The sequence below is a fragment of the Mixophyes fleayi genome, chromosome 6, assembly GCF_038048845.1.
Source record: "Mixophyes fleayi isolate aMixFle1 chromosome 6, aMixFle1.hap1, whole genome shotgun sequence".
Classification (NCBI taxonomy): Eukaryota; Metazoa; Chordata; class Amphibia; order Anura; family Limnodynastidae; genus Mixophyes; species Mixophyes fleayi.
The window spans coordinates 57007607-57029992 of record NC_134407.1 but is presented as its reverse complement, the minus strand read 5'-3'; the positions used below and the strand labels follow the sequence as shown (position 1 = coordinate 57029992).

At 39.7% G+C, this 22386-nt stretch overlaps 1 protein-coding gene across 2 annotated transcripts in view; it reads left to right on the top strand.

Annotated features, from left to right (window-relative positions):
• Positions 1 to 7027: 7027 nt before the first annotated feature.
• The window catches only part of SEC31B (SEC31 homolog B, COPII component), an 83966-nt gene continuing 68607 nt past the window's right edge, over positions 7028 to 22386 (top strand). The window contains exons 1-2 of one of the 2 annotated variants that reach the window (XM_075216606.1): positions 7092 to 7170; positions 13760 to 13916. The gene's annotated coding sequence lies outside the window, so the exon portion shown is untranslated. Of the gene's footprint in view, positions 7171 to 13759; positions 13917 to 22386 lie in introns of both variants that reach the window. The other variant, XM_075216605.1, reaches the window with a different exon arrangement.

The window sequence follows — 22386 nt, the reverse complement described above, 5'->3', positions numbered from 1 at the left end:
ATACTTATACCTGTGTATGAACACAGCAGATATAATCCCTGTGGTGACTTTGGAATTGGTTTTGCTAAATGAATATTTGGCATATTCTGTGTTAACCATCTTATTTCAATACGTTATTTAATGCTGTAATTGATTTAAAGGGAAAGTTAGTTATAAAAATAGGACTGAGTTGTGGTAACACAAATGTAATATTCTGTGCTCATAAATGTTTATTGTTTAAGGTTTTTACATGGTAGAATACACCAGTATTGCTCTAAAATACAACTGAACCATGGTCTAAAATATGTTCCTGCAGCCAGGTTTTGTCAGTATAAGGTCTCATTGATGACAGATGTCTCATTCATTTTTATATTCATGAACTGTGAGGCACTGTTGTGGGAATGTTTATGTTGGTCTCTGACAGGAAAAAACACTGTTAGCTGTAGATCATACTTAAATGTAATCCAGTACATGGCGTTATTTAAATAACTGCAGCATAAAATGCAAGTCAAACTTGATGTTTTCATGAGGGTATTACTACTAAGAGGGTGACATAATGAAATTATTATATGTCCATGCAGAAAATATAACTAGTGGTGAGGGTGGCATTATAAAGGAGAGGCTGTTATGAAGAGGGAACACTATTCTCAATGTGTGTGGGTTTGTCTTTTGGTTTTGTTTTGTTTTGGGTTTTTTTTATATATAAATGAATCAAATATGTGAAATAATATTCAGCTCTCCATAAGAGAATAAAAATGTCTAGAATCATTAAAAAACCTCTGCACGGTGAGACAGGTCATATTTGTGTGAAAGAAAGCACTGTTTTAACATTACCATTCTTATTAGTTAATTTAAGCATCACATTGCATAAATCAAGCAGTGCTATGGTATAGTTAATCTGTTAGAATAGCTTCAGACAACATTCGTCCCACCACAGAAAATCAAATGTATAAAACTTTCCTTTAGAAAAGCAATATTTATCAAAATAAGTTGGGTTTAATGACTGCAGGGAGCAGCCATGTTAAATGACCTGGCTTCAAATGCAATAATGAAATAATATTGCATGAACACAATGTAAATGTGTGAATCTTATTTTACTAGTTAAAAGAACTAAAATGGAATGAGACCATGGGGTAAATTTATCAACCTGCGAGTTTCTCCGGTTGCAAAGTGGAGATGTTGCCTATAGGAACCAATAAGATTCTAGCTATTATTTTATAGACTGTACTCAATACAATATAGCTAGAATCTGATTGGTTGCCATAGGTAACATCACCACTTTTCAAACCCACCGGAAACTCGCAGCTTCATAGATTTACCCCCATGAGCATTAAAACAGCAAAAAAAAAAAACAAATATACCCAGTGTAATAGGAAAATATAGTGGACTGATAAAGATGTGTATGTGTGTGTGTATATATAAAAAAATAAATAATTGTGTGTAATATGCTATTATAAGTTACAATACCAAGATGGAATTTTTTTAAAAGGTTTTAGTCTATTCCACTGTTGCCAGCTACTGACCTCTGTTATCAGCATCTTCAGTGCAACTATAGAGTTGACCCAGGAAGGTGAATGCAGCTTAGATGGTTATTAAAAAAAAAAAAAGTGACCTTTTGATCAATGTCACAATCACAGTGCCAGTATGTACAGTACTGACTGGATGGACTGTGGACACAAAAATCTTTTTTGTTGTTAAATCTTCCAGTGTCTGATGCCCATGCTATGTTTTGGAAGTGCTCTCCAAGATTGATTTTTTTTGAGGACCCTCAACATGCATGACCTTCAGTGGTGGTACTGAGTACTATCTTTTTAGTGCCTTCTATTCCCAAATGGGATGTATATTTTGCATCATCCTTACAGTTATTGCTGCTGTTGCATTTGAGGGGATTTATACAGCTGGCAGTGATATCAATGAAAACTAAACCAGCATACATATATGTAATTTGTATTTCTCCCTGGGCATAGTGGGTTTGTTGCTGCTATTGTTTACCTGAATACTGTTTTAAAAAAATAATAATAATTATATTATATATAATTTCTAAAGGACAGTATGTCAGTACACACTGGTGATTTCCTGAACGCTTAGACCTTGATGTTGCATTCATGATCTAGAAATAGACATCACGCTCACTGTAGATATCATGCACAAAACAAACAGTGCTGTGGTATAGTTAATCATTCATAAGATTTACCTTTATTAGTTTGCTAGGAACCAGTAACATTATTGAGGTGCTTCATTATCTGATATTCTGGAGACACTGCTAAATTCAAAATGAATATTGCTTCAGAACACAAAACGGCTACGTATACTGATTATAGAAGACGTGAACTTTTAGCCTTTTTGAGTCACTGACAAATTTGCACATATGATGACAGCTGTGGACCCCTCTAAAATGCTACGTACACTTTCTTATGTATTTCTTTCACATGGAGGGAATTCAGACACAAGGTGACGCAGTCATCTCTGGAACAGTCTGCGTTCATTTCCCCCCGCGTTCCTAAGAGATGCAAGGCAAAAGGAGTGTAGATTTTTGTACAGTATTTGTCATCCATGTGAGCAGCAAGACATAGAGATGACTGGCGGGAGCTTGGCAGAAATTGAATTCCCCCTTCCATAGAATAAAACGCATGCTTTAGGACTACATGTTACTGTCTATTGATTTTCATGGAAAACATAATGGGCACTGCCTTAAAAATGAAATAAATCCAAAGAAAAAAAAAGTGAATTTTAATGATAAAATATTAACACCAAAGTGGAGAATATTGTTTTGCATAAAAAAGTGTTTGATATTGTGAAGTGGTTGACTCCAGGGAAGACAAACTCTCAGCTCCAGGAACCTGTGCTTTAGATTAGCTTCCCTCTATTTCTGTGTGTGTGTTTGTGTGTGCACATATATAACATATATATATATATATATATATATATATATATATATATATATATATATATATATATTATTATTATTATTATGTGTGTGTGTGGTAAAGATTTTACCAATGACAAAGTCCTGATCAACATGCCGATTCATGCATAACACTATACACGATTTACCATCTGATCTGTGATTTGTCTGTCATAATCGTTAGTTCAAATGATCATGACTGTACACACTGTACAGATATATGCCATCCAAGCAGCTAAATTAATTGAAATAAAGGGTTGAACCTCTGTGCATAAAATACTCACAAACGTACATCCAGAAACAGCAAATGCCATCATCGCCATTCATTCCATTGTTTAGCTTTGTGTATAGTGTACGTTCGGCAACTCCATTCATAACTGTACATTTGTTACAATTTAAATATACCAATCACCTCTTCAAATAATGAAAAGCTCATGCTTTGTTGCTTTTCGCCTTGGCCAGAACGTGGCAAACATTGAACCGGAGGAAAAGAAGATGAAAGAATCGGATTTGTTGGACTAAGGAGTGGTTTCAGAGGAGACTGATTTTCACATATGCCCCTGCTACAGGAGACAGGAGACACGGGACAACAATCCTGATGACTTCAGGAGTTTCCTGCGGATGAATGATTCCGCATTCCAGGACATGCTCCACTTTGTCACTCCACTCATCCAGAAGGTGGACACCCATTTAAGGAGACCCATATCTCCTTATGCACGCCCAGAGAGGCGCCACAGTTGGAGGAACTATCAGCAGAATTGTCGGGCAGATGGTTGTGAGTTCGTACACACTGCAGAATTGGCACAACATCGTTCATAAAGATTTTTAGTCCAGTTATAAAATCAAATCAAACAATATGATGTGCTTTGTGATGATAAAACATGATCGTTAGAGCATACACCCTAATGTGATATCTGACCTAACGGTCGTTTATTGTGTGTTTGGAACAATATTGGGTGAAAAAACTAGTGTGTACCAAGCTTAACACATTTGTTTTAGGGGCAAATGAGTCTCTCATTATATTAAACCATACTCCTTGATGATCACTGGATCCTAGATGCTCACTCATAGATTTGATACTCTGTCACCATTTCTAAGTATTAAGTCTAATATTGCTTTTTGCCAAGTGGGCTTCCTCAGCAATTACTTGAGAGGTGCTCCTGCTGAGAAATGTACAATGTCCTTATGGTGAAACATGCAGAAGACACACTAGAGTCCACATTAGAAAAGTCCCCCCTGAGGTTTTCCTCTTCATTTGATAATGTCATCAATAGATTCCAGCCAAGTTCCTCTTTCTGCTCTGATGGTCTGTAAATCACCCCAATATGAAGAATATTGTTTTCTCCAAAAGTGTTTGTATTAAAGTAACATTTCTTTCACAGAAGTTGGTTCTTCACACCTCTCCTTGGCCACACATTGAATCTTCGTCATTTCTGTGTACAGGCAATACATCTGAAAAGGTCACAGTGGTTGCTACCTACTTGGATGCAGTCCTTAATTTCGTAAATTCTTCTTCAGCAGTCATAATTTCAGTACTTACCAGATCATGTGTACAGCCCAGTCTGAACGTTGCTCCCATACTGTGCTGCATGTACCAGGTCCAAGTCATCAATGGTTAATCTGTTTCCACGGTCACAGCTTCCAGGATCACCAATTCATCTTGGTACAGCTGGATCGACCAGCAGGAATTGTAATCCCCCGATAGTCCTATCAACCAGCTCTTCAAGAACTCCTGAATTCTCTGTGCAGCCTTATTTTAGACCTGCTCCTAACCCCATGGTATGTTGTTCTGGGTACAGAACACCATACTACGGGAACCTTTATATCCTGATTGGTGGATTTTTTTGGATAGGGACGCACTGCCCCACTCTCTCCTGGACCTCCTGATGACTGTGTCTTTGTGAAGTCTGGAGATAAGAGGCACATGCAATTTGGGTCCATATTCCCAGTACGGCAGATGTACTCAGGCGGTCTAGCATACGCTGGGAAGAGACTGCATTCAAGCCAGTTATTGCAGGAGGAAATACCCTAGGGAATATTAAGCATTTTTACATAACATTCTAATAAATAGAACATCATAGGGTTACATGAAAATCAGAACATTACACTTGCACACTTTGGGAAAACATATCTCTGGTCAACACTGAGGGAAGGGGTCCTGAAGAGACTTCACCTTTAGCGAACATGCTTGACACCTAAATCTGCTAGTACATAGGGAACACTTGGGAAACATAGGATAAAAAGTATCCCAAATACAATCCTACACACTGTGGGAAATGAGGAACTTGTGTGAAGAGGTATCCCATTTTTCGCCCACCCCACCACAAGCCAATCATATGGTAGCTATGGTTAACACTTGTGATTGGCTGAGCTGCTTTTGACACTTGCAGGAAATTGATTCTTCACTCATTCTGTGACGGAGCAGTGTGCATCGTCTCTTATGTTTTGTTTTATTTACAGTGGGGTACAAGAAAGAAAATTTCCTTTTGGATTATAAATATGGAACATTCTTTTTGGATTAAAAAAAGAACATTTTCCCTTAGAATATAAATAGAATATTTTTTATGACTAAATTGGTGAAAAGGGTTTGATAAGTTTTTTTTCAATAAACATTTATTTGACAATCATGTTTGTAGTTTATTTATATTGTATTACTATTTTACATATAATGTAATAGGATCTTATGGACAACTTACTATTATCCTGGGATCCACTAGGGTAGCAACGTTCCACTTCATGGGTCCCAAGAGTCACTATTACCCCATACCCACAGCCTAGTATTTGTGTGAGTACACACGCTGTTTATTTTTATTTTTTGCGGAACTGGTCCCATAGAGGCTCCAGTCTGGGCTGGTTTTGCTAGGACAGGGGTACCCCATGCAGGTTTTCTTGTTAGTAGTGGGAACGAGCCAGGCTGTCCCCCTGCATTATTAGGAATCAGACGAAGAGGTTAAGGAATAAGGGGATGGGAAATATGATGCCTTCTTTTATTTATTTTTAATGTACAGATCTTCTCCCATTAATTTCAATAATGCATTCATTTTGACATACAGCTCACATATGATAGTTGATAAGTGTTTGCAAATGCATCCAGAATGCCTTATAGTATAGGACTGGTGTAATGGGGTTAAATCATTTAATCCCATGACATCAGTCCTAACTTAAATGACACATCTCTGCATGGTTGCCAACTATCAGTAATATGTGTCACATATTAGCTCATCAATAAAAAAAATAAGGTGAGATAATTAAAAATGTGGCATTCTGCAGACACCAAGTTACACAGAAAAGTAACCACTTCATGGATCTCATATTTGCAATCATTAAACCCAGCAAGGTGGCTTAGTAGTTAGCACTTCTGCCTCACAGCACTGGGGTCATGAGTTCAATTCCTGACTATGGCCTTATCTGTGTGGAGTTTATATGTTCTCCTCCTGTTTGCGTGGGTTTCCTCCAGGTGCTCTGGTTTCCTCCCACACTCCATAAACATACTGGTAGGTTAATTGGCAGGGGTGCACGCAGGGGGGGTTTCTGGTTCTCCAGAAACCCCTCCCCTTTGCGAAGATCGGGGGCTAAACAATGCTCCTACATAGCAGGACTGTACTGTACAGCAGCCGTGACACTGTCAAAGATGACAGCGCCGCGGCTGCTGTACAATACAGTGCCGCCGAAATGCAGCAGCTCTATTTTTATTTTTTTTTGCCTTTTAAAATCCTGCGTGCGCCCCTGATTGGCTACTAACAAATTGACCCTAGCATGTATGTATGTATGTATGTATGTATGTGTTAGGGTTTAGACTGTATGTTCCAATGGGGCAGAGACTTATGTGAGTTCTCTGTACAGCGCTGTGGAATAAGTGGTGCTATATAAATAAATGATGATGATTAAATCCCTCTTCCCCTATATTCCACTACTTTCACTTTGTGATATAATTTCCAATTACATAAATAATGTGTCAGTAAAGAAATACTGTCTGTCAGTCAATATTTACAACATTGTAGGCAAAAGCATTATTTGTAAGGTTTGCCAAGCCTGCATTTCTGTTGCAGTACAACGACTGTGGGAAATAGGTTGCACAGAACCAAGCTCTGCGATTTCCCCGATCTGTGAACCAGCAGATGGCAGCAGCAGCTCCTCCTCCTCCCTTGGCCTTGACCCGCCAGCCCCAGCAAACAGTGCGGGCTGGGCAGCGTCTGGGAGTTCTGTGCTCCAGCGCGTTTTACTCGGTGAGTCCCGCTCCGGCCGCCGTAAATCCACAAACCCGGACCAGACGATCAGCAAGACCGGTAAGGATCAGTGCCGGGGGGACAACCGGGGGAGGGGAAGGTCGGGATAATGTGGGAGTGACGGGAGTGCATCACTTAGGTACTCTGGAGTTGTGTTAATGACAAGTGACGTAGTTACCGGGCCTGTCACTGAGGTGCCTGATGGAGAGCACAGTGTCAGTGGCTGGGAGTAAGTGCAGCGGGTTAGGTGCTGACGGGCAGGCTGGGAATGTGCAGGCTGGAAGGTTACATTGCTTTTTCCAATAGACTATATAAATAACTGGGTGTATAAGTGTAACACACGAGGAGCAGGACAGTGCAGCTTGGCTTGTACTACATTGTATGCTGTCTATATAAATAACTGGGTGTATAAGTGTAACACACGAGGAGCAGGACAGTGCAGGTTGGCTTGTACTACATTGTATGCTGTCTATTGTTAGGGTGTGTAGAATGCAACCACACTGTCATTCCATAGGTAGAAAGAGTTTGTGCTTTCTGTGTAGTACTATGGTGATTTTTATAGGCTGAGCCACTAAACATGCGTGGGCTGTACACATTAGGCTGACAACAGCAACTCCCACATTATGTCAGTCATTGACACTCCACAGCTAGCTCCATACACTTTTCCTTAAACACTGAACAGCCCTATATAATACAGGAAAGTCTATAATGGAAAAAAGCAAAATGTACGATATGTTGTATCAATGATATGAATCCTGATGTTACCTATTGGTGTCATTTGTTGCAAAGCACAGTTATGTTTAAGGTGCATTTGGTAATTTACCTTTTATTTTTCTTTCCTTGTTCGTGACACTCTTTTGGTACATGTTTTTCTTTAATTTGCTTCGTATCATGACCAGTAATGATGTCTCATTATTGATTTTAATTTATACGCTGCCAACAAACTCTGTCGCACTTTACAATTGGGGAAAACACAGTAGTAAAACAAGGTTGGCTATTAACTAACAGACAAAGAGGTAAGAGGCCCTGCTCACAGTCTATAGGAAAAAAAGGAGTTTGGAACATGTGTCACAGATTACACAGCAATGTTTGTCATGGGGTCCGTAGGTAGAGAATAAATGTAAGTTTTGTACAAATTGTGTAGTGGGTGGAAATTAGGAATAAGAGCCATGGGGATTAAGGAACTTGTTAAACAAGGAAGAAGAGGTGTGTTTCAGTGAACAGGTTTGGAGGCTTGGGGAAAGTTTTGTACAAGGAAGGGAATTCGACAGAATGGGTGTAGACAGGAAAAATATCCTATCTTGGAATGGAAGCAAGTATTGAGTGAAGATGAGAGGTCCTGAGCTGAAAGATTGAGATGGGAGATATTTTGAAACAAGTGAAGGAAATTTATGTTGGTGCAGTCTTGTTAATTTGTATTTAAGTAGAAGTATTTTCTTTTGGATTCGGTAATGTCCAGTCAACCAGAGCAAGGACTGGAAGAGCATAGCAGCAGTAGAAAAACAACTGTTCTATTCAAAAAGGATTGCAGGAATGAAAAACTAGTTAAGGGGAGATGAGTAAGAAAGGATTGCAATAGTCAATGCAGAAGATGAGTGTATGAAATATATATTTTGGCTGAAATAAAAGCTGCATGACATTTCATTGTTTAATTACTTGCTGCGAGAGGTGGAGTGAAATCATTTTCTCTAAAGTCAAGTGCCAACAACTGCTGACTAACCCATACTTCTTATTAATTGTGCCATTCTACCAGTCGCATGTCTCTCGATGGGTGGCCAGGCAACAGGTTTTTAGATAAGTTCTTCTTAAAGTGTACTAGTCAGTTATTAAAGATCCATCTGAGGCCTGGATAAATTTCTTGGAAAGCTAGGAGCCAGGGCTAAAAGTGTGGCGGATGCAAAATTTGTAAAACATTTGGACTGTACCAGTACTCCGACAGTACTGAAGCACCATTGACTTCTCCTGCCTGTGCACCCACAGTTCACTATCACCCTACATATCATTTAGTGTATATCTCCCAAAGTCATTCCCAAACAGTCAGTAAGGCGCGTAAGTGCAGAGATTTTAAATGGAACACTCCCAGCTATGAGCTATTATTACAATGTCTTGTATATTTTATTCAGCAACTAACCACATATTATCTGTTGCAATAACTGGAAACAATTCACACACTATGTACTGTACTTTGTACTGTAACAATCAATGCCCAGAGACTATATATGCAATACAATAGTATATACCAAGTAGTGTCTTTATTATTATATACTCAGCCCAGATGGTCTCACCCCACAGTACTACAAAAAGTTTGCGGTGTTCTGTTCGCACCTGACAAAATTCTTTTAATGAAGTGCTTAAGGTGTTGCCTTTGATTCTGCCACCACTAGGGCTAACGTTATTGTTATTCCAAAACCGGGGAAAGACCATTCTCTCTGTGCTAGCTATAGGGCTAGATCATTACTCAACCTTGATTTAAAACTTTATGCAAAAATTTTGGGCGCCAGATTGAACCTGCTCCTCCCATCCCTCATCCATCCTGACCAGGTAGGTTTCATTCCAGGGCATCAAGCCCCTGATAATACTATAAGGGTTATCAATCCAAGACATGTGATTCATAGCGATAACCTTCCCTCCCTACTTATGGCGCTAGATGCCGCAAAGGCGTTCAACCGCATTTCCTAATCTTTTATGGATGGGGTGATTGGAGCAATGGGATTCACTAGTAGGTTTCTGAAAGGCATGTTGGCCCTATACCACTTTCCTCCTGCTACGATCTCTGTGAATGGTCTGACCTTGGTGCCCTCTGCTATTTCGATTGGCTTGCGTCAAGGTTGCCCCCTCTCCATTTATATTTGCTCTCGTCATTGAGCCTCTGGCTGCCAGGATCCAGACCAATCATGAGATAACTGGCATACCCGTGGGTCCCTCTACCCATAAAATTGCGCTCTACACTGATGACGTCCCATTGTCCATCACTCACCCGACTACTTCTCTACCTCTCCTCTTGGCCGAGCCTTACCTAAATGGGCACTTTTTAGGCTACAAGATCAACCCGGACAGGACTGAGGTTCTGGACTTCATTTCACACCCTCTATCTATCTGGGACTCCTCTTCTCAAAATTTCAGCCTTTCGCCTCATCCCTCCCCAGTGATACCGCTACTTAACTTCCCAGAACTTATCCCCAATACTTTTCAGCTGTGGCACTCAGCGGGAGTCGGATATCTTAATCATCTAACTTCTTCCATGATTTTTCCTCAATTTTCCGAAATTCAATCTCGCTTTTACATTCCCTCAAAACAATTCTACAGCTACGCGACTTCCATAATAAAGTCAAAACTCGCTTTTCCTTCTGCCTAACTACTACCTCTGAATCTGCTGTGTCTACGTCAATCCTCTATAAAAGGTCTCATCTATACGTTGCATTATGAACTAGCTCCCCCTACTTCAGGCCTTCGGTGCCCCCCATGAACTAGTCTGTGAACGTTACCTTAGCGAAACACTATTAATTAGGAATGGCCTGAGATGAATGAGAATTCAGCCTCCAGTTCTATCTGCATCAGAATAAAAGAGAACATCTATAATGTTTTGTTTCGTTGGTACTATATGCCTTCGACTTCATTGCATCCTCCGTGGGAGCCCCCTCGGTGTCCCGGTATCGGACGTATTTTCTCGGCAGCCACCTGCCAGATTGCAGCAGACTGGTGGTGGCAAACTCCCCCTTGCCTCCAAACTATAATTAATAGGGTCTGTCGGCCACACCGGATGGAATATTTGACCAGCATCGAGAGCTTCCACCAAGGTATGGGATCCGTGGCTTTCCTTCTTTCACGCTTGCCCACCACTCGCATAACTTTGTGCTGCTCTCTATCCCCCCCCTTGCTCTTCTCTGCAAGCTTCTTGCATCTCCTAACTTGGAACTAGCCACTCCTCCTTCATATCTCTACCCTTCCTTTCTCTTTCTACTTCTTTTTTTCTTTCCCCCTTTACTCTGTAAGAAAAACTCTTGGCCATTCTTTCTATTCATTTATAATCCTATACTGATGTAGAAAGTTTTACTACTGCTACGCTGGTTGTAGACACAGGTTTTTTTTGTTTATTTAGCTTGGACATGTGAACTCTTGTTGTAAACTATTTATCATTTGACCTTGCAAAAATAAAACTTTAAAAAAAAAAAAAAAAAATATATATATATATATATATTCAGCAGTGGAATAAGATATTAAATACCCAGACAGTGGTCAAACTACATTTTATTTTTTCTGAGGAATAAAATTACTCCTAATTTATTTAAGGAGTACTTCTATCCAAAGAGGAGTATAACATTATATCAGTAATTCAACATAATGATATTAAAAACTCAAGATACAAGCAGGGCAGCATTGTAGTAACATCACTTGCCATTAAATGCCACTTAGACACCACACTTGTCCCGAAATGCATCCACATGCCCTCCAACCTCACTTGTCAAAAAATACTCCAACTTGCTCCAAAACACCCCCACATGACACTCAAACCTCCCACTTACCGTACAGTCTGGAGCCTGAAGAGGAAGGAGGCAGAACGCATGGTACTGAAAGCAGTGCACTCCCTCCTCTCCTGATGTATCACGTGATCGTCATGTGTTATACAGAGGTGGGTACCAGTGTGGAAACCAGTTGCTCCCATCATGTTCAGTCTTATTCTCTAATTTATAACATAAAGCAAAAAATAAGTGGGGTGTTGGCAGGTAAAGGGTTACTGGCAAGGGGCCATCTGTTGCCCACCACTGTCTATAGTAACATGCTTTGGAGCACAATAATCTCTTGCATATAAAGATACAGGAGTCTGATCTTGAGGAGTGTCAGGGTGACATAGACTCCTATACATATGTTATTACGATCTCTGTACTTAGCAATGCCCAATCATGTATCCAGAACATTAAATGCAGAGCAACGGGCATTATATATCAGCTAGTGGCCAAAACTGTATTATGCAGAGAACCAACATAATAAACGCATAACAATGCCCAATCTGTGAACAGTATCCAGCACTGAACACAAGTGTATAAGATGTATTTGTGCAGTGCTGGATACTGGTTCTGTGATTGGGTGTTCAATGTATTTGTTCTTTGCTGGATTTATTGTAACCAGTAGTAAACCATACATGTCGTTATCATCATCATCAACATTTATTTATATAGTCAGTAAATTCCGTAGTGCTTTACAATTGGGGATGAATACAGTAATAAAACAATACTGGGTAAGACAGACAGAGGTAAGAAGGCCCTGCTCGCAAGCTTGCAAGCTATGGGACAATGGGAGTTGGATACATGCTCAAGGTTAAGTCTACATATTGCATTTCTGACCAGCCAGAATGCAAAGGTAAAAAGTAATTTGTATGCTATATGATCCAGTCACCCAGTGCTGGTCAGGGGGTCAGAGGGTTGTTGCTTTGTGTGAATTATGTAAACAGTGGTATATATACCATGTAGAACCCAGATATCTGTTGCGTTTAATTTGAAACTTGATGTCTGTGCTTATGTCAAAAGCTTATTGTCCTTAAAATTTGGGGGGGGGGGGGGGGGTGACTATTAGCGCAAGCAAGAGGTTTAATTGGGCCCTTTTATCCCATTTCGTCTGCGCTGTGGGTGGTTTTGCAACTGACAGTGGTTATGAACAGGTGCCAGTTACATTAAGGATTCCTTAATGTAATTGGCAACACTCACTAACAGTCACTTCCAGCACTTAAAGAAAGCCAACCAGAAACAGTGCAGTACTTGTCACGCTGACGTCAACCTCGCTACCCACTGGTACCATTTAGCTTTTCTTAATTGTCAGCAGCTTCTATAAGTCGCAGGAAGGCAGAGTGGCAACTGGTCGATGGCACCTTCATTTTTGGTAAACAGGCTGGATTTTTCCACTGCTGATAGAACTTCATTCTTGATTTCTCCCTCACTCTGTGCCATTAATGCCTTAGACATTATTTAAATATTTATATATGCCCAGACAATGGCTAACTCCATGCAGACAAGTACAGAGGTGACAATAGAACAAACCATATGCCTTTGGCTCATAGTAAACACAACATTATGCTTGTTTATATGGTGTCTGTCTAGAGATCTGTTTAATGCGCAGTTGTATGTAGGTACATGTCTGCTTTAACGTATAGGATCCTAGAACCTTAGGTGTCATATCATGATCCTGTCTCCAAGAAAATAGTATAATACAAACTGATCATGAATAATAGTTTAATATTTCTGTTTCTATTTATTCATATTTAATTATAATATATTGCATATAGCCATAAGTAATTCATGTTATTACATAAATAAAAAAGTTGAACTATGATTGTATCAATCTGGGTGCCCGATGGGGAAAAAGCTAAGAACCCCTTGGTTTAGATAAAAGTAGCTGCCTTTTTTTCTGTGGACGTTATTCTTGGAAATATTGATACTGTGGGTAATATGGACCAAATTGGGCTGAACTAAATATGTGTGGAAATGCAGCTCATGGGCTCATGCAAGTGTGGTACATTTAAGCACATTAGTCCTGTGTCCCATTAAAGCATATGTAGAAAGAGGTAGGACTGTGCAGGGCCAATACATCATAGTCCTGTATGTGCATGACCATACTTTATCATGATGCAGGACTAATGTGTCTAAATTACTTCCAGTGAAGAGGAAGACTTGCACCTCCATGATTTCCAACAAGCAATCAGTGTTAAGTGGCTGATTGGCAGTCGGGCATCAATAGAGGAGAGGCGTTCAGCAATCTAACCAGCAATCTAACCAGCCACAGCACCGAATACCTCTTCTATCTCCAGCCCACAGGTATACTTTAATACATCTGCCAGGTTTTGCTGTGTTTGCAGAAAAGTTCAGAAAGTAATGATTGCCACAGCAAAATGTCCTTTTGAGAAGCACTGTACTACACTATTAAATATATTAAGAGGAACTCCACATAAAATGACATATTTACTTTTTTTAGCTGATAATTGTACCTGACATACTTTCCCATGCCTCTGCCTGTACTGGTCACTCCTCCTGGGTGTGAAGCCTTGTAGCTTGAATGAATAGAGTGATCAGTGCAGATGTATACATAACGCTTATTGAACATCTGACATGCCATCCAGTTGGTGTTATCACTCTGATGCCCTGGGGGAGAGAGATGGCTAAGAAGCCCGCTCAGTATGTTAACTCCGTCTTGAAAAGCACTCTGTTCCTTCCTCACAATGCCCTTGTTGCAAACCAACATTTCTCAATGGTCTAGATGAGCACCGGTTGCCCAACTCGAAACTGAATCTCCAACGTGAGTGGGTGAAGGGAATGAGAGTTTTGTGGACACTCTTTTAAACTCTTCAGTAAATGGTGGGTAATTCTACAACCAGGTATCAAAAGTGATAAAATTTTTCATTTACAGAAAACACTACTAAATGAAGATTCTTAATTAGTATTGTTAAACATGCAAATTTAAAGTGCAGATACAAATTTAATCCTTCTCTGAGTGCAATGTTATCTCATGTCCAAATCTGTTACATAAACAAATCTCAGAGTGTTAGACTTTAATTTATTTATACAAGCTGAAAAAGGAATTTTCCTGCAACAAGGTTGTTGTGCCTTTGGGCCAGCATATGACAAATGTGATTTATTTGAACAATTGCCGTCATTGATGTCTATGGCTTAATATTCTTACTGAGAATAGTCTCCCTGTCCCAGGTATGAGTGGGATCTGTCGTCTGTGATTTAGATTTGCTGCAGTCACAGAAAGCAAATGCCAAGTTCAGTCTTTTTCTTGCTGCTGCAAATTATGAAATTGACGGATGCATGTAGTGACATGCTTCCATTTACCTTCTGATTCCTTACGGGAATGGCAAGAGAAAGGGAAAAGTCTTTTTAAATACGAAAACAACTGTACAACAGTTAAACACTATGGCCCTGATGCGGAGTTGGATGAATGCCTGTAAATTACGAGCACTTGCACTTTGCAAGCCCACAGAGGGCGGACACATGCGTGCATGCAGAGGTGTGCGCATCTGACACTTGAGCCTTCTTGTGACTGGGGAGGAGGAATGGAGAATGGAAGGGGTGGCATAACGTAGGCTAAGTAAATTAAGGACGTGCTTGTGCAAATGTGGCTGAAGCAGACCAGCACTGAGATGCATATATGCCTGTTAGGAGCCGTATATTTTGCACCTGCTAGAGGACATGTGCAAATACATGCAGATCATGATGATGTCTTCGCCCGCACTTGCTAGCCTTTTTTGATTGTCTGATTGGGCATTCACCTCTGACGCTGATAGGTTCTTTCTGCCATGATTGTGCATATATTATAGGATCATAGGGCGTATTTTAAAAACTATTTTTTATTTATATTTTTTGTTTGCTTCTTTCATTTGTATGCGAGAAGAAATATTATATCTAATAGCGAATGTTAAGAAACTTTTCTTGTGCTTATACTCTGGCTGTGTGTATACGTATGCGGGTGTATACATGCCTGACACACACCTGGTACATATGCTACTGGTGCCGATCTGGACGCATTTTCATATGCCCCCAGCTCAGCATATGGGTGTAAACACGCTGTCTTTACGGGCGGCTTTTTTGAGCATAAATAGCGCCCAACGTGTATCCAACTCGGCATCAGACTATACGTCTTGAATGACCACAGCTGTGCATGCTTTTGAGCCTCTAAAATACTTACCAGTTTAGCAACACCAGAATCATGTTGCTCTCCTGGTCCCTTGCACTGAACACAAATCGCACAGCTTACAGGTAGTGGGCTCTATTGATAAACTTAGGTGTCCTGTCTTCACCCTCTCTACCCTCTAAGCGGGTTGAATCAACTCAGGCTTGGCACACTATTGATCCGGCATGCCCACAAATGTCCTCTGTAGCGCTGCATGGCAAGTCTTTCACTCGAAACTCCATCAGTGTAAATCTTGACTATAGCTCAGTGCCCCCAATATCCCTGCATGGGTCAGCAAAGGGCTGCAGTCCGTTAGGTGGTACTTCGCCAAAGGCATGACATATAGGTTGTGCAATGTTTAAATGTGCCATTATAGGGACATATTCAGTTGACCACGTTACTGCCGAAAGTATTGTGTCCTGCGCACTACTACCATTTCTACGGTAATACTGCGCATAATTACTGTTAGTACAGTAATATTTAACGCTGGTTTCCTTGAAACTTGAGTAATTTTAACGGTAAATTAATTAATGTCACGTTGACTGCGGGTAATTACTGTTAGTACGGTAATCTTTAACGCTGGTTTCCCTAAAATCGGAGTAATACGGTAATTTTAACGGTAATTTAATTGATGCCACGTTGACTGCGGGTAATTACTGTTAGTATGGTAATCTTTAACGCTGGTTTCCCTGAAATTGGAGTAATACGGTAATTTAATTGATGCCACGTTGACTTCGGCCGAATTGAATTCCCCCTTAGAATATAATTGTATGAATGAGTCATAAGAAAAAATTCATCTTATGTTAGTGCCTTTTTCTGTTTTATGATAGAAAAGTGGACCAACGTTTGATAGCTGTGAATAAATCCTTAAGGACCACTGAAAATAAAATGCTTGTTGCTCTATAGAAAATATGTATTAAAAGCATACGTACATGCAGTACATAAAATGTTTTGTGATCTAAAGCTAAAATAAAGTTGTGATTATAAACGCACATTGAGCAACATCTGCACTAAACCATAGCAACCAAACATTTTCTTTAATTGTCCAACTAGTACTAGACAGGAAACTCTTTACTGTTGATTGGTTGCTGTGGTTCCGTTCATGTTTTGTAACTAAATGCAATGGTCGTTAATGAGTCCTATTGTCTTCTACAAATTGGCTTTGATCATTGAGACTAAAGTCTGGTTTGGTAATGATTGCATTATCTTGCATCTGGTATACTCCGTTAGAATCCAAAAGGCCCTTATGTTTTTATTATATAGTCCAAACATTTGACCATTCGGTTTATAGCCAAATCGGCCATAGTTTTGGATGTTTTGTGATCAGCTTTAAGCTACACGACCACAAGACCATTATAGCACCACTGCTTCGCTGCAGCCCTATGCTGCCATTTTTTTTCATGCTTAGGCTCACAGCTCCAACTGAAAACTGAAGATATGTGACTTTTGGAGGGGGGTGTGGGTAGGAGGACCAATGAGAAGCCGCAATCGTGGACATTGCCTATTCTGGTTAGTCTTTCCATTCACATCCCCATTCTGCAGCCATTTCAAAATGATGAATGAAAATGTTCTCTACTTTAGGTGGTAGTTAATTATATTAGTGGATACTATAAGGAGAGTACAATACCTTGCTGGTTAGATTATATACAGTTTTAATCATTATTGATACGAGAACTATTACATATATAGTTTCAATATGCTTTTTCTGCAGTGGCTTTCTTTCAGAAGGTATTTACAAATCTCTGCTATAAAACACCATTGCTTTGCAAAATGTGTAATTTAATTATGTATTTGAGGAACTGTGGGTGGAGACATACAAATCATTCCTTTCGATGTGTCTGGAGCCAAATGTGGTACAGAATCGGCAAAGATGTAGAGCCATATATCTAACTTGCATACAGCTGTTTCGCTCTTATTAGCTCTAAGATATGGAGCAAATGGTTCGATGGTTGTGTAGAATTAATGGGCCCATATAGACTCTACACTTAATGGTTATTCTGTATAAGTGCTACACTGTATATTTCTATCCACAATTCCTTACTAATGAAATATGTCATTTTTGTTTTATTGAGTTTGAGCTCTAGAATAGTGGTAAGTAGTTGCATTTGTAACATGATCTTGCAAGTTTTCTTTCAAGTAAAATTAATACAAAACGCACATTTCTTTGTTGATGCTTTTTTTTTTACCTAATATAAAATGTAGATCTGCCTGTGCCCAAGGAGGGGGGGGGGGTATAAAGGTACCCCATAGAGGTGAGGTAGCAACATTTGTTTGCCATGGAAGGTGGGATGCTTGGTCATATAGTGCATATGCATTATTACCATGTTCGTTTCCCAAGCACTTATTAGGCATTTAATTATTCAATTTATTCACCTCTCAGTTTTTGACACATCATTTTTTTTTTTTTGTGGCTTGTTTTCACTCAGACAGGGGTAGCAGGCTGTACCCTAATGGCCCATCTATGTGTATCTAGTGGAGGTGGTGTTGCCTTTTTCCCACCTGTCTGCTGATTTTGTATGTTCCCAATTTGGGGGGGTAGAAGAGGACCAGGTCCATGGAGGATTGTACCAAAGGGGAACCTGAAGGCATTTGTCCACAAGGAGCTTTATGGTTCTGGTGGTCAGAGAACAAATTATTTTGGTTACGTTAGGTAATGCTATTTTGTATAACAAAGATATATAGATGTCATCTGTTTTTAGAGGGTTATTTGCTGTAGTTTTAGCTCGCCTCACTTGAACCTCAATGGTTGTTCTATTTAAGATGTTTTTCATAAAGAATATTTTTCTACAAAGAACCTGTCCCTGTGGGAGGGGTGATTGGTGTTTATTTATGATGTAGGGCCTTGTACACTATGATAAAAACAGATAGAGCCTGCTCACTTTTGAGCCTAGATTCATATGTGCTATATTCTACCAGGCTGACCTTTTTTTCTGTTTTTCCTCTTTCTTGCCAGTTCACCCCGGTGACAGGTTTTCTGTAGAGCAATGCTAGTTTTGTGTATATGCCTCTTATTTTTGGGCGCCCCTATCCTCTTCTGCTGGCCATTACTTTTTAGGTGCTATCTTTTTGTATAGCTTTTTACATAACACATACAGCAATGTTTTGCTACCAGTGGTCCATTATCAACCACTGTGTATTTATACTAGTCGTGTATGTTGGTTTAACTGATTTCACTAAACTTGTCAGTCCAAATTGGACAAGCGTAGCTGAAAGTTCTTCTGTTTTTTTTTTTCCTTTAAATTATTCTATGTGTTTAAAGCAATTTATGATATTTGTTCTCCACCTGCCGTGACTCACACAGCAAGTCTTGGAATGTTAATTTTGTCTTATTCATGTTCTTTTATGTATGTGTGTTACACATTGCTCAATGTTAATTATCTCTTTTTAATGGTACAGAAACAGGGAGTAAACTCTTACAGCTGCTGTCTTAAGCATAAAAAAAACTCCCTCTGCATTTTCATTTTTTTGGCTGAAGGAAAGTAGCTGCCAGACACATTGTGCTTATTGTCACTTTTTCTTGCCATTGTATTCTGCACATGGAAGACTAAAAAAACCTATTTTTATAAGGTAAAACAAGGAATTGGATGCAGGGTTGAATTTAGAGATGACATTGAATGCTGTGGCCGTCAGAATTCCGACAGATCAAATGCAAGCACTTAACGTCGGCAGGCTAAATGCCGACACTTCCATTGTACTGACAGGTTCCCAATGTCACTAGTTGATTTGCGACATTGACGATGTCGCTAATCACAATGCCGACATTAAAAGAGTAATGGAGTCCGGCAGCTATACCTCGGACCCACCTCCATTACTCTTTTAATGTCTGTATTGTGATTTGCGACATTTGTCAATGGCGCGAGTCGACTAGCGACATTGGGAACCTGTCAGTACAATGGTAGTGTTGGCGTTTCCACTGCTGAATTACGTTTCCACCTATTGCTGCTCCAAACTTTTAACAGAATGAAGGTCAGACGATGGTTTACAATGAACTCTTCGTTTAAGTTCACCGTGCTGGATTATTTCACCAACTTGTTTGAGACAGCAGTGTCTGGACTGGCTGCAACTTTCAGATAAATAGCTTCAGAATGCTCTTTTTCATGACGCTCCAAAGCTTGTATGGATTAATAATAACCAAGTTTGTCACATGTAGTTAAAATCTTTTGGAAAAAGTAAAGATGAGCAGATGAACGAGTAGTATTTCCATCCTGCACCCATCTTAAATAGCTAAAAAGTTTTCTGTTCTCAGTGTCCTGTATGGAAGTGGAAAATAGCAGTTGTAAATCAATCCTCAATGTGCAATCTCTGTTTCCTCTCTGATGTGTGCCATAGCCTGTAGTACTGTATCTGCCATGCGTATATACCATGCATCTCCACTGCAAAAGGTAACGCTGACGAAGAGGAGACTGAATTTAGAAGCGTAAGGGGAATGTAAGTGGATGGAACCCCCCCCCCCCCCCTCCCAGCCTGGGGTACTGTATGCTTGAGGTGGCTGGACCCTGCCCCGGGACCAGACACTTTGCAGCTTGTGTGCAGATCGTTTCTGTCTGCACTGTTCACAGCCATCTCTCCCCAACAAGTACTGAAAGCAGCAAGAACAGGTAGGAGAGAGCAGGACAGTCTGTCAACTGTTCTGACACACTCAGTCAGGATTTTGTCCTGATTGTAGGGACATTTGGGAGGTATGTCCTGCTTCACACGGCTCTGCTTTAAAAGGGAGAGCTGTGTGCCCCTAACAGTAGTGCACGCAGCATTGCCCGTGTATATGATGGGGATAGGAAGAGTTGGAGAGCAGCCAAGCACTGTCTAAAATTATAGCCACGCCCCGAAGCATGCTGGCCACGCCCACTGGTGGTGTGGCATTGAAACTCCTCTCTACAAATCCTGCGTTTGCCCCTGTTAGCACCTCAACTTCCCAAGTGCTGTACATCACTACAAAATAAATACATACAGAAATAATGCATAAATACAATAATAGTACAGATAATACATAGGAACAAATTAGAATAAAAGATATGCAACAATGCACATAGCAAATAGCACAATTCAGCACACCACGTGCAGCGTACAATGTAACGGGGACATACAGACAGGAGACAAATGGTAGCAGGAACCTGCCTCTGTATCTCTAAAATCTACAAATTTAAGTACCACTGAAAAATGTTGTTTTTTCAGGTAGCTGACAGAACTAAAGTAGTTACTGACTTAATCCTGATATGACTACAAGAAGCTTTATGGCACTCAGAATCAGTTTGAAATATATTCTTAGAAGGCTGCTTTACAAAAGGAGAGTGCCAGAATCTCCTCAAAATGGATGAGTTGGCAGAGCTCCTTTCCCATTCCTTGCCACAGGGCATCTAGTGGCTACACATATCTAGGTTACAGGATTAATAATTGCTAGGCTAGACAAGTCCGCTTCACAAAGCCCTGCAATGTCCTCGAGGACTGTCTGCGTCGACCTGTTACATAAAAATATACTTTCCGTGCACTATATGAAATGAAATGAAATACAGTTATATGAAATAGGTATACCCTCAAATCTCTGATATTTTACATATCAACACATAACAATTTCCATTTCACCACCAAGTCCTAAAATGTGGTAAGTCAGAGACAAGTGGGCCATAACAGATATTACTTTGTTTTTCTTTATTCAACAAAAGTAGACCAATGTGAAAAAGCAAGTGCTGCTAATCAAGTGCACTTAATTATTTGACCATCAGGAAGGGTCACCATGGTTTGGTCAAAAACAAGTAAAATTCTGTAATTTTGAGCTTATTTTTCTTCCTACATTAGTATTTATATCATAAACATTCATTTACAGTCTATTTTCTAGTGACCACCTCACAACTGTCAATATTTTCGCCAATATTGGCCTCAGGCTGCAGCGAGCTGGCTGTCTAAAAGTAGTGACAGAGCAATGGCATCAAAAACATGGCAGTTTAAGAAAAAATACACAGTGGCATGGCATTGGAAGATAGGATTGTAGTTAAATAAAGTAAAGAACACCTCTAAAACTTACAGGCAGGGCACAGGCTGATAGAATGGTCATTTTAGAAAAGAAGATACTCCACCAGAGTATACTCACCCAGAAGTGAAATGGTTACAATGGTATTATTTAATCCTCAACATTATACAGCATGTCATTGGATAGGGAGATTAATGGCCGAAATAAAAGGTAATTTTAGATAGCATGATATATCAAGGTGGGTAATATAATGTAGAATAATGCAAGATGGAATGGTCCTTGGGCCCTCTCATTCACTCTTATGATATAGATATAGATATATAGATATAGATATAGATATATATAAATATATATATATATATATATATATATATATATATATATATATATATATATATATATATATATAAATTTGTAGTTCATTTTGATGGAAGTATCCTCCTACAATGGTTGCTCACTGTTTCCGAATACATGCTGGAGGGTGGGTAGCTTAAGTACACCATAGCTAGTTTGTACAAATAGCCCTTTTCCCTCCCATAATTCAAAGGGATGGTCTGAGATGCTAATTTGTACATCATCATTAGAAGTAATCTTCTTCCATTCTACTGATACAAAGTGTATCAGATTGAGACATGGTAGAGGTGTCAATA